This window comes from Nerophis lumbriciformis, unplaced genomic scaffold, assembly GCF_033978685.3.
Source record: "Nerophis lumbriciformis unplaced genomic scaffold, RoL_Nlum_v2.1 HiC_scaffold_1025, whole genome shotgun sequence".
NCBI lineage: Eukaryota > Metazoa > Chordata > Actinopteri > Syngnathiformes > Syngnathidae > Nerophis > Nerophis lumbriciformis.
Genome location: NW_027316983.1, coordinates 5,001 through 17,412, shown reverse-complemented (window position 1 = coordinate 17,412; position 12,412 = coordinate 5,001).

Sequence of the window (12,412 nt, the reverse complement as noted above, 5' to 3'; positions counted from 1 at the left end):
AATTTGACTAAGTGTCTAGGAGCATTTCCCTTTAAGAAGGCCGACCTGCTATGGTTCTCCACCCGGGTCCGGAACTCAAAATTAGTCCCTCTCCTAGTTGGAAGTCATCAAAAAAAGGCGGAAATTTGACTAAGTGCCATCATTTTAGAGTACCAGGACTATAGCTGGGGAATTGGAGCCCTCTGGTGGACACTCGCTGCAAATGCACCCTGAATTAAACACATTATTTCCAGTTCTTTTGGGGCCCTATTTTCAGGCGTAAATTTGACTAAGTGTCTAGGGGCATGTCCCTTTAAGAAGGCCGACCTGCTATGGTTCTCCACCTGGGTCTGGAACGCCAAATTAGTCCCTCTCCTCGCTGGAAGTCCAAAAAAAAGGCGTGAATTTGACTAAGTGCCTAGGAGGATGTCCCTTTAAGAAGGCCGACGTGCTATGGTTCTCCACCTGGGTCAGGAAAGCAAAATGGTCCCTCTCCTCGCTGGAAGTCCAAAAAAAAGGCGTGAATTTGACTAAGTGCCTAGGAGCATTTCCCTTTAAGAAGGCCGACGTGCTATGGTTCTCCACCCGGGTACGGAAAGCAAAATTAGTCCCTCTCCTCGCTGGAAGTCCAAAAAAAAGGCGTAAATTTGACTAAGTGCCTAGGAGGATGTCCCTTAAAGAAGGCCGACGTGCTATGGTTCTCCACCTGGGTCTGGAACGCCAAATTAGTCCCTCTCCTCGCTGGAAGTCCAAAAAAAAGGCGGAAATTTGACTAAGTGCCTAGGAGGATGTCCCTTTAAGAAGGCCGACGTGCTATGGTTCTCCACCCGGGTCCGGAACTCAAAATTAGTCCCTCTCCTAGCTGGAAGTCCAAAAAAAAGGCGTGAATTTGACTAAGTGCCTAGGAGGATGTCCCTTTAAGAAGGCCGACGTGCTATGGTTCTCCACCTGGGTCAGGAAAGCAAAATTGTCCCTCTCCTCGCTGGAAGTCCAAAAAAAAGGCGTGAATTTGACTAAGTGCCTAGGAGCATTTCCCTTTAAGAAGGCAGACGTGCTATGGTTCTCCACCCGGGTACGGAAAGCAAAATTAGTCCCTCTCCTCGCTGGAAGTCCAAAAAAAAGGCGTAAATTTGACTAAGTGCCTAGGAGGATGTCCCTTTAAGAAGGCCGACCTGCTATGGTTCTCCACCTGGGTACGGAACGCCAAATTAGTCCCTCTCCTCGCTGGAAGTCCAAAAAAAAGGCGGAAATTTGACTAAGTGCCTAGGAGGATGTCCCTTTAAGAAGGCCGACGTGCTATGGTTCTCCACCCGGGTCCAGAACTCAAAATTAGTCCCTCTCCTAGTTGGAAGTCATCAAAAAAAGGCGGAAATTTGACTAAGTGCCATCATTTTAGAGTACCAGGACTATAGTGGGGGAATTGGAGCCCTCTGGTGGACACTCGCTGCAAATGCACCCTGAATTAAAGACATTATTTCCAGTTCTTTTGGGGCCCTATTTTCAGGCGTAAATTTGACTAAGTGTCTAGGGGCATGTCCCTTTAAGAAGGCCGACCTGCTATGGTTCTCCACCTGGGTCAGGAAAGCAAAATTGTCCCTCTCCTCGCTGGAAGTCCAAAAAAAAGGCGTGAATTTGACTAAGTGCCTAGGAGGATGTCCCTTTAAGAAGGCCGACGTGCTATGGTTCTCCACCTGGGTCAGGAAAGCAAAATTGTCCCTCTCCTCGCTGGAAGTCCAAAAAAAAGGCGTGAATCTGACTAAGTGCCTAGGAGCATTTCCCTTTAAGAAGGCCGACGTGCTATGGTTCTCCACCCGGGTACGGAAAGCAAAATTAGTCCCTCTCCTCGCTGGAAGTCCAAAAAAAAGGCGTGAATTTGACTAAGTGCCTAGGAGGATGTCCCTTAAAGAAGGCCGACGTGCTATGGTTCTCCACCTGGGTCTGGAACGCCAAATTAGTCCCTCTCCTCGCTGGAAGTCCAAAAAAAAGGCGTAAATTTGACTAAGTGCCTAGGAGGATGTCCCTTTAAGAAGGCCGACGTGCTATGGTTCTCCACCTGGGTCAGGAAAGCAAAATTGTCCCTCTCCTCGCTGGAAGTCCAAAAAAAAGGCGTAAATTTGACTAAGTGCCTAGGAGGATGTCCCTTAAAGAAGGCCGACGTGCTATGGTTCTCCACCTGGGTCTGGAACGCCAAATTAGTCCCTCTCCTCGCTGGAAGTCCAAAAAAAAGGCGGAAATTTGACTAAGTGCCTAGGAGGATGTCCCTTTAAGAAGGCCGACGTGCTATGGTTCTCCACCTGGGTCAGGAAAGCAAAATTGTCCCTCTCCTCGCTGGAAGTCCAAAAAAAAGGCGTAAATTTGACTAAGTGCCTAGGAGGATGTCCCTTTAAGAAGGCTGACCTGCTATGGTTCTCCACCCGGGTGCGGAAAGCAAAATTAGTCCCTCTCCTCGCTGGAAGTCCAAAAAAAAAAGGCGTGAATTTGACTAAGTGCCTAGGAGCATTTCCCTTTAAGAAGGCCGACGTGCTATGGTTCTCCACCTGGGTCAGGAAAGCAAAATTGTCCCTCTCCTCGCTGGAAGTCCAAAAAAAAGGCGTGAATTTGACTAAGTGCCTAGGAGCATTTCCCTTTAAGAAGGCCGACGTGCTATGGTTCTCCACCTGGGTCAGGAAAGCAAAATTGTCCCTCTCCTCGCTGGAAGTCCAAAAAAAAGGCGTGAATTTGACTAAGTGCCTAGGAGCATTTCCCTTTAAGAAGGCCGACGTGCTATGGTTCTCCACCTGGGTCAGGAAAGCAAAATTGTCCCTCTCCTCGCTGGAAGTCCAAAAAAAAGGCGTGAATTTGACTAAGTGCCTAGGAGCATTTCCCTTTAAGAAGGCCGACGTGCTATGGTTCTCCACCTGGGTCAGGAAAGCAAAATTGTCCCTCTCCTCGCTGGAAGTCCAAAAAAAAGGCGTGAATTTGACTAAGTGCCTAGGAGGATGTCCCTTTAAGAAGGCCGACGTGCTATGGTTCTCCACCTGGGTCAGGAAAGCAAAATTGTCCCTCTCCTCGCTGGAAGTCCAAAAAAAAGGCGTGAATTTGACTAAGTGCCTAGGAGCATTTCCCTTTAAGAAGGCCGACGTGCTATGGTTCTCCACCTGGGTCAGGAAAGCAAAATTGTCCCTCTCCTCGCTGGAAGTCCAAAAAAAAGGCGTGAATTTGACTAAGTGCCTAGGAGGATGTCCCTTTAAGAAGGCCGACGTGCTATGGTTCTCCACCTGGGTCAGGAAAGCAAAATTGTCCCTCTCCTCGCTGGAAGTCCAAAAAAAAGGCGTAAATTTGACTAAGTGCCTAGGAGGATGTCCCTTAAAGAAGGCCGACGTGCTATGGTTCTCCACCTGGGTCTGGAACGCCAAATTAGTCCCTCTCCTCGCTGGAAGTCCAAAAAAAAGGCGGAAATTTGACTAAGTGCCTAGGAGGATGTCCCTTTAAGAAGGCCGACGTGCTATGGTTCTCCACCCGGGTCCGGAACTCAAAATTAGTCCCTCTCCTAGTTGGAAGTCATCAAAAAAAGGCGGAAATTTGACTAAGTGCCATCATTTTAGAGTACCAGGACTATAGTGGGGGAATTGGAGCCCTCTGGTGGACACTCGCTGCAAATGCACCCTGAATTAAAGACATTATTTCCAGTTCTTTTGGGGCCCTATTTTCAGGCGTAAATTTGACTAAGTGTCTAGGGGCATGTCCCTTTAAGAAGGCCGACCTGCTATGGTTCTCCACCTGGGTCTGGAACGCCAAATTAGTCCCTCTCCTCGCTGGAAGTCCAAAAAAAAGGCGTGAATTTGACTAAGTGCCTAGGAGGATGTCCCTTTAAGAAGGCCGACGTGCTATGGTTCTCCACCTGGGTCAGGAAAGCAAAATTGTCCCTCTCCTCGCTGGAAGTCCAAAAAAAAGGCGTGAATTTGACTAAGTGCCTAGGAGCATTTCCCTTTAAGAAGGCCGACGTGCTATGGTTCTCCACCCGGGTGCGGAAAGCAAAATTAGTCCCTCTCCTCGCTGGAAGTCCAAAAAAAAGGCGGAAATTTGACTAAGTGCCTAGGAGGATGTCCCTTTAAGAAGGCTGACCTGCTATGGTTCTCCACCCGGGTACGGAAAGCAAAATTAGTCCCTCTCCTCGCTGGAAGTCCAAAAAAAAGGCGTGAATTTGACTAAGTGCCTAGGAGGATGTCCCTTTAAGAAGGCCGACGTGCTATGGTTCTCCACCTGGGTCAGGAAAGCAAAATTGTCCCTCTCCTCGCTGGAAGTCCAAAAAAAAGGCGTGAATTTGACTAAGTGCCTAGGAGCATTTCCCTTTAAGAAGGCCGACGTGCTATGGTTCTCCACCTGGGTCAGGAAAGCAAAATTGTCCCTCTCCTCGCTGGAAGTCCAAAAAAAAGGCGTGAATTTGACTAAGTGCCTAGGAGCATTTCCCTTTAAGAAGGCCGACGTGCTATGGTTCTCCACCTGGGTCAGGAAAGCAAAATTGTCCCTCTCCTCGCTGGAAGTCCAAAAAAAAGGCGTGAATTTTTGGGGCCCTATAATTAGTCCCTCTCCTAGCTGGAAGTCCAAAAAAAAAGGCGTGAATTTGACTAAGTGCCTAGGAGGATGTCCCTTTAAGAAGGCCGACGTGCCTTGGTTCTACACCTGGGTACGGAACGCCAAATTAGTCCCTCTCCTCGCTGGAAGTCCAAAAAAAAGGCGTGAATTTGACTAAGTGCCTAGGAGGATGTCCCTTTAAGAAGGCTGACCTGCTATGGTTCTCCACCCGGGTACGGAAAGCAAAATTAGTCCCTCTCCTCGCTGGAAGTCCAAAAAAAAGGCGTAAATTTGACTAAGTGCCTAGGAGGATGTCCCTTAAAGAAGGCCGACGTGCTATGGTTCTCCACCTGGGTCTGGAACGCCAAATTAGTCCCTCTCCTCGCTGGAAGTCCAAAAAAAAGGCGTGAATTTGACTAAGTGCCTAGGAGGATGTCCCTTTAAGAAGGCCGACGTGCTATGGTTCTCCACCTGGGTCAGGAAAGCAAAATTGTCCCTCTCCTCGCTGGAAGTCCAAAAAAAAGGCGTGAATTTGACTAAGTGCCTAGGAGCATTTCCCTTTAAGAAGGCCGACGTGCTATGGTTCTCCACCCGGGTACGGAAAGCAAAATTAGTCCCTCTCCTCGCTGGAAGTCCAAAAAAAAGGCGTAAATTTGACTAAGTGCCTAGGAGGATGTCCCTTTAAGAAGGCTGACCTGCTATGGTTCTCCACCCGGGTGCGGAAAGCAAAATTAGTCCCTCTCCTCGCTGGAAGTCCAAAAAAAAGGCGGAAATTTGACTAAGTGCCTAGGAGCATTTCCCTTTAAGAAGGCCGACCTGCTATGGTTCTCCACCCGGGTCCGGAACTCAAAATTAGTCCCTCTCCTAGTTGGAAGTCATCAAAAAAAGGCGGAAATTTGACTAAGTGCCATCATTTTAGAGTACCAGGACTATAGCTGGGGAATTGGAGCCCTCTGGTGGACACTCGCTGCAAATGCACCCTGAATTAAACACATTATTTCCAGTTCTTTTGGTGTTCCCGGGGAATGAGAGGCCTTTTGTGGGCCAGAAAGAGTGGGGGACCCTTGGAGCCCCTATTTTCAGACAGTTTGGCTTATTTCGGTGACGCCGGGGCGTCCATCAGGTCTTCCCGGGGAATGAGAGGCCTTTTGTGGCCATATGTCAACAAAAGAGTGGGGAAATGGAGCCCTCCGGTGGACTCCCGCTGCAAATGCACCCCCCAAATTAAAGACATTAATTCCAGGCCTTTTGGGGCCCTATATTCAGACGGTGTGTAGCCCTCCAGTGGACTCCCGCCTCCAATGCACCCCCCAAATTAAAGGCATCACCCCCCAAATTAAAGGCATCATTTCCAGTTCTTTTGGGGCCCTATTTTCAGACAGTTTGGCGGATTTCCTTGACGCCGGGGAGTCCTACAGGTGTTCCCGGGGAATGAGAGGCCTTTTGTGGGCCAGAAAGAGTGGGGAACCCTTGGAGCCCCTATTTTCAGACAGTTTGGCTTATTTCGGTGACGCCGGGGCGTCCATCAGGTCTTCCCGGGGAATGAGAGGCCTTTTGTGGCCATATGTCAACAAAAGAGTGGGGAAATGGAGCCCTCCGGTGGACTCCCGCTGCAAATGCACCCCCCAAATTAAAGACATTAATTCCAGGCCTTTTGGGGCCCTATATTCAGACGGTGTGTAGCCCTCCAGTGGACTCCCGCCTCCAATGCACCCCCCAAATTAAAGGCATCACCCCCCAAATTAAAGGCATCATTTCCAGTTCTTTTGGGGCCCTATTTTCAGACAGTTTGGCGGATTTCCTTGACGCCGGGGAGTCCTACAGGTGTTCCCGGGGAATGAGAGGCCTTTTGTGGGCCAGAAAGAGTGGGGAACCCTTGGAGCCCCTATTTTCAGACAGTTTGGCTTATTTCGGTGACGCCGGGGCGTCCATCAGGTCTTCCCGGGGAATGAGAGGCCTTTTGTGGCCATATGTCAACAAAAGAGTGGGGAAATGGAGCCCTCCGGTGGACTCCCGCTGCAAATGCACCCCCCAAATTAAATACATTAATTCCAGGCCTTTTGGGGCCCTATATTCAGACGGTGTGGAGCCCTCCAGTGGACTCCCGCCTCCAATGCACCCCCATAATTATAGACATCACCCCCCAAATTAAACACATTATTTCCAGTTCTTTTGGGCCCCTATTTTCAGCCGGTTTGGCGTATTTCCTTGACGCCGGGGAGTCCTACAGGTGTTCCCGGGGAATGAGAGGCCTTTTGTGGGCCAGAAAGAGTGGGGAACCCTTGGAGCCCCTATTTTCAGACAGTTTGCCGTATTTCGGTGACGCCGGGGCGTCCGTCAGGTCTTCCCGGGGAATGTGAGGCCTTTCGTGGGCCATATTTTCAGACAGATTGGCCTGTTTCAGTGACGCCGAGGCGTCCATCAGGTCTTCCCGGGGAGTGTGAGGCCTTTTGGGGCCCTATTTTCAGACAGAAAAAAAAGAAAAGTAACCCTTACACTACAAAGGACAGCGGGGAAACGCCCCCCCCAGCAAAGTCACAGGGGAAGTGGGGTAGACAAGTGGAGAGTGTCTGGGGAAAAGTCCACAAAATGATCAAAAATCACACCCAGGTACGAGTGCCACAAGTCCCGCCGCGTTCCACCAGTGTCACGGGGTGCCTGACATGTCCAAAACGCACCCAGCAAAGGCGCACTGTGATTGGGAAGAAAAGTTGGAAAAGTGGGCAAAAGTCCGGAAAAATGACCAAAAACCACACCCAGGTTAGAGCCCCACACGTCCTGCAGTCGCACCCGAGTCCTGGGATGCCCAACATGTCCAAAAAAATCAAAAAAAGCCCAAAAAATCAAAAAAATCCCCGGGCCGTATCTTGGACGCCGGCGTACCGCGTTCGGCCCTCGTGCCGTAGTTTGGCGACCGATTGTAAAAATTTGCCGCGACCGGCTAGTTTTTTTCCTTGGAGTAAATAGAGAGTAGATCCAGCAGAAAATATGCACTATAAACAAAGAGAGGGAGTTTGGAGGGGGGCAAAAACGCCCTCTTGGAACTTAGTCCCGCCGCGTTCCACCAGGGTTCCGGGGTGCCTGACATGTCCACGACGCACCCAGCAAAGGCGCACTGTGATTGGGAAGAAAAGTTGGGAAAGTGGGCAAAAGTCCCAAATTTGATTCAAAATCACACCCAGGTTCGAGTCCCACAAGTCCCGCCGCGTTCCACCAGGGTTCCGGGGTGCCTGACATGTCCACGACGCACCCAGCAAAGGCGCACTGTGATTGGGAAGAAAAGTTGGGAAAGTGGGCAAAAGTCCCGAATTTGGTCCAAAATCACACCCAGGTTCGAGTCCCACAAGTCCCGCCGCGTTCCACCAGGGTTCCGGGGTGCCTACAATGTCCACAACGCACCCAGCAAAGGCGCACTGTGATTGGGAAGAAAAGTTGGGAAAGTGGGCAAAAGTCCCGAATTTGGTCCAAAATCACACCCAGGTTCGAGTCCCACAAGTCCCGCCGCGTTCCACCAGTGTCTCGGGGTGCCTACAATGTCCACAACGCACCCAGCAAAGGCGCACTGTGATTGGGAAGAAAAGTTGGGAAAGTGGGCAAAAGTCCCGAATTTGGTCCAAAATCACACCCAGGTTCGAGTCCCACAAGTCCCGCCGCGTTCCACCAGGGTTCCGGGGTGCCTACAATGTCCACAACGCACCCAGCAAAGGCGCACTGTGATTGGGAAGAAAAGTTGGGAAAGTGGGCAAAAGTCCCGAATTTGGTCCAAAATCACACCCAGGTTCGAGTCCCACAAGTCCCGCCGCGTTCCACCAGTGTCTCGGGGTGCCTACAATGTCCACAACTTACCCAGCAAAGGCGCACTGTGATTGGGAAGAAAAGTTGGGAAAGTGGGCAAAAGTCCCGAATTTGGTCCAAAATCACCCAAAATCACACCCAGGTTCGAGTCCCACAAGTCCCGCCGCGTTCCACCAGGGTTCCGGGGTGCCTACAATGTCCACAACGCACCCAGCAAAGGCGCACTGTGATTGGGAAGAAAAGTTGGGAAAGTGGGCAAAAGTCCCGAATTTGGTCCAAAATCACACCCAGGTTCGAGTCCCACAAGTCCCGCCGCGTTCCACCAGTGTCTCGGGGTGCCTACAATGTCCACAACTCACCCAGCAAAGGCGCACTGTGATTGGGAAGAAAAGTTGGGAAAGTGGGCAAAAGTCCCGAATTTGGTCCAAAATCACACCCAGGTTCGAGTCCCACAAGTCCCGCCGCGTTCCACCAGGGTTCAGGGGCGCCTACAATGTCCACAACTTACCCAGCAAAGGCGCACTGTGATTGGGAAGAAAAGTTGGGAAAGTGGGCAAAAGTCCCGAATGTGGTCCAAAATCACACCCAGGTTCGAGTCCCACAAGTCCCGCCGCGTTCCACCAGGGTTCCGGGGTGCCTACAATGTCCACGACGCACCCAGCAAAGGCGCACTGTGATTGGGAAGAAAAGTTGGGAAAGTGGGCAAAAGTCCCGAATTTGGTCCAAAATCACACCCAGGTTCGAGTCCCACAAGTCCCGCCGCGTTCCACCAGGGTTCCGGGGTGCCTACAATGTCCACAACGCACCCAGCAAAGGCGCACTGTGATTGGGAAGAAAAGTTGGGAAAGTGGGCAAAAGTCCCGAATTTGGTCCAAAATCACACCCAGGTTCGAGTCCCACAAGTCCCGCCGCGTTCCACCGGTGTCCCGGGGGTGCCTGGCATGTCCACAACTTACCCAGCAAAGGCGCACTGTGATTGGGAAGAAAAGTTGGGAAAGTGGGCAAAAGTCCCGAATTTGGTCCAAAATCACACCCAGGTTCGAGTCCCACAAGTCCCGCCGCGTTCCACCAGGGTTCCGGGGTGCCTACAATGTCCACAACGCACCCAGCAAAGGCGCACTGTGATTGGGAAGAAAAGTTGGGAAAGTGGGCAAAAGTCCCGAATTTGGTCCAAAATCACACCCAGGTTCGAGTCCCGCAAGTCCCGCCGCGTTCCACCAGGGTTCCGGGGTGCCTACAATGTCCACAACGCACCCAGCAAAGGCGCACTGTGATTGGGAAGAAAAGTTGGGAAAGTGGGCAAAAGTCCCGAATTTGGTCCAAAATTATGCCCGGGTTGGAGTCCCACAAGTCCCGCCGCGTTCCACCAGGGTTCCGGGGTGCCTACAATGTCCACGACGCACCCAGCAAAGGCGCACTGTGATTGGGAAGAAAAGTTGGGAAAGTGGGCAAAAGTCCCGAATTTGGTCCAAAATCACACCCAGGTTCGAGTCCCACAAGTCCCGCCGCGTTCCACCAGGGTTCCGGGGTGCCTACAATGTCCACAACGCACCCAGCAAAGGCGCACTGTGATTGGGAAGAAAAGTTGGGAAAGTGGGCAAAAGTCCCGAATTTGGTCCAAAATCACACCCAGGTTCGAGTCCCACAAGTCCCGCCGCGTTCCACCAGGGTTCCGGGGCGCCTACAATGTCCACGACGCACCCAGCAAAGGCGCACTGTGATTGGGAAGAAAAGTTGGGAAAGTGGGCAAAAGTCCCGAATTTGGTCCAAAATCACACCCAGGTTCGAGTCCCACAAGTCCCGCCGCGTTCCACCAGGGTTCCGGGGTGCCTACAATGTCCACGACGCACCCAGCAAAGGCGCACTGTGATTGGGAAGAAAAGTTGGGAAAGTGGGCAAAAGTCCCGAATTTGGTCCAAAATCACACCCAGGTTCGAGTCCCACAAGTCCCGCCGCGTTCCACCAGTGTCTCGGGGGTGCCTACAATGTCCACAACTTACCCAGCAAAGGCGCACTGTGATTGGGAAGAAAAGTTGGGAAAGTGGGCAAAAGTCCCGAATTTGATCCAAAATTATGCCCGGGTTGGAGTACCACGAGTCCGGCCGCGTTCCACCGGTGTCCCGGGGGTGCCTGGCATGTCCACAACTTACCCAGCAAAGGCGCACTGTGATTGGGAAGAAAAGTTGGGAAAGTGGGCAAAAGTCCCGAATTTGATCCAAAATTATGCCCGGGTTGGAGTACCACGAGTCCGGCCGCGTTCCACCGGTGTCCCGGGGGTGCCTGCCATGTCCACGACGCACCCAGCAAAGGCGCACTGTGATTGGGAAGAAAAGTTGGGAAAGTGGGCAAAAGTCCCGAATTTGATCCAAAATTATGCCCGGGTTGGAGTACCACGAGTCCGGCCGCGTTCCACCGGTGTCCCGGGGGTGCCTGCCATGTCCACAACTTACCCAGCAAAGGCGCACTGTGATTGGGAAGAAAAGTTGGGAAAGTGGGCAAAAGTCCCGAATTTGATCCAAAATTATGCCCGGGTTGGAGTACCACGAGTCCGGCCGCGTTCCACCGGTGTCCCGGGGGTGCCTGCCATGTCCACAACTTACCCAGCAAAGGCGCACTGTGATTCAGAAGAAAAGTTGGGAAAGTGGGGAAAAAAAGGACCGGAAAATATCCAAAATTATGCCCGGGTTGGAGTACCACGAGTCCGGCCGCGTTCCACCGGTGTCCCGGGGGTGCCTGGCACGTCCACAACTTACCCAGCAAAGGCGCACTGTCAGTGGGGAAGACCAAACATGTCTCGGATTTTTTCCAAGTACCTTAACGAGAGAGGCTAAAAAGCACCTGTTTTTACCTTCTCTCGTTGTTGTACTTAGAAAAAAAACGAGAAAATAAAAAATCTGGGTTTTTTTCTAAGTACCTTAACGAGAGAGGCTAAAAAAAACCATTTTTTACCTTCTCTCGTTGTTGTACTTAGAAAAAAAACGAGAAAAAAATTTTTCCCCATTCATTTCAATGGGAGTTCATTTTTTTTTTGGGATTTTTTCTAAGTACCTTAACGAGAGAGGCTTAATTTTTCACCTACTTTTTACCTTCTCTCGATTTTTCGTTTTTTACCTGGTCGACCAAAACACCTCCATCTCGTTACTATGTGCACCATGTCTGACAGGCTGAAATCACAGGGAACGCGTCCGAGTCAAAGTGAGCTATTTTCGGACACAAATATGGTGTTTTTCCCCTCTATCCTCTGGTTCTTTTTTCAAACTGATCTTCCAGCATCTGAGCGACAGGGGCTCATGCAGACACCTGTGTCCGCCCGAGGGGCGCCTTCCCGGACACATATATGGTGCTTCCCCCCTCTTTACCCCGGTCCTTTTTCAAACTGATCTTCCAGCATCTGAGCGACAGGGGCTCATGCAGACACCTGTGTCCGCCCGAGGGGCGCCTTCCCGGACACATATATGGTGCTTCCCCCCTCTTTACCCCGGTCCTTTTTCAAACTGATCTTCCAGCATCTGAGCGACAGGGGCTCATGCAGACACCTGTGTCCGCCCGAGGGGCGCCTTCCCGGACACATATATGGTGCTTCCCCCCTCTTTACCCCGGTCCTTTTTCAAACTGCTCTTCCAGCATCTGAGCGACAGGGGCTCATGCAGACACCTGTGTCCGCCCGAGGGGCGCCTTCCCGGACACATATATGGTGCTTTCCCCCTCTTTACCCCGGTCCTTTTTCAAACTGCTCTTCCAGCTTCTGAGCGACAGGGGCTCATGCAGACACCTGTGTCCGCCTAAGGGGCGCTATCTCGGACACATTTTCAACTTTTCCCGCATGAATGAAATCCTGGAACTGATTCCACCCAGGTACTTAGGACTTCCAGGGCTTGAGCGACAGGGGCTCTGTCCGGAGCGTGTGTCCGCCTAGGGGGCGCTGTCCCGGACACATTTTCAACTTTTCCCGCATGGATGAAATCCTGGAACTGATTCCACCCAGGTACTTAGGGCTTCCAGGGCTTGAGCGACAGGGGCTCTGTCCGGAGCGTGTGTCCGCCTAGGGGGCGCTGTCTCGGACACATTTTCAACTTTTCCCGCA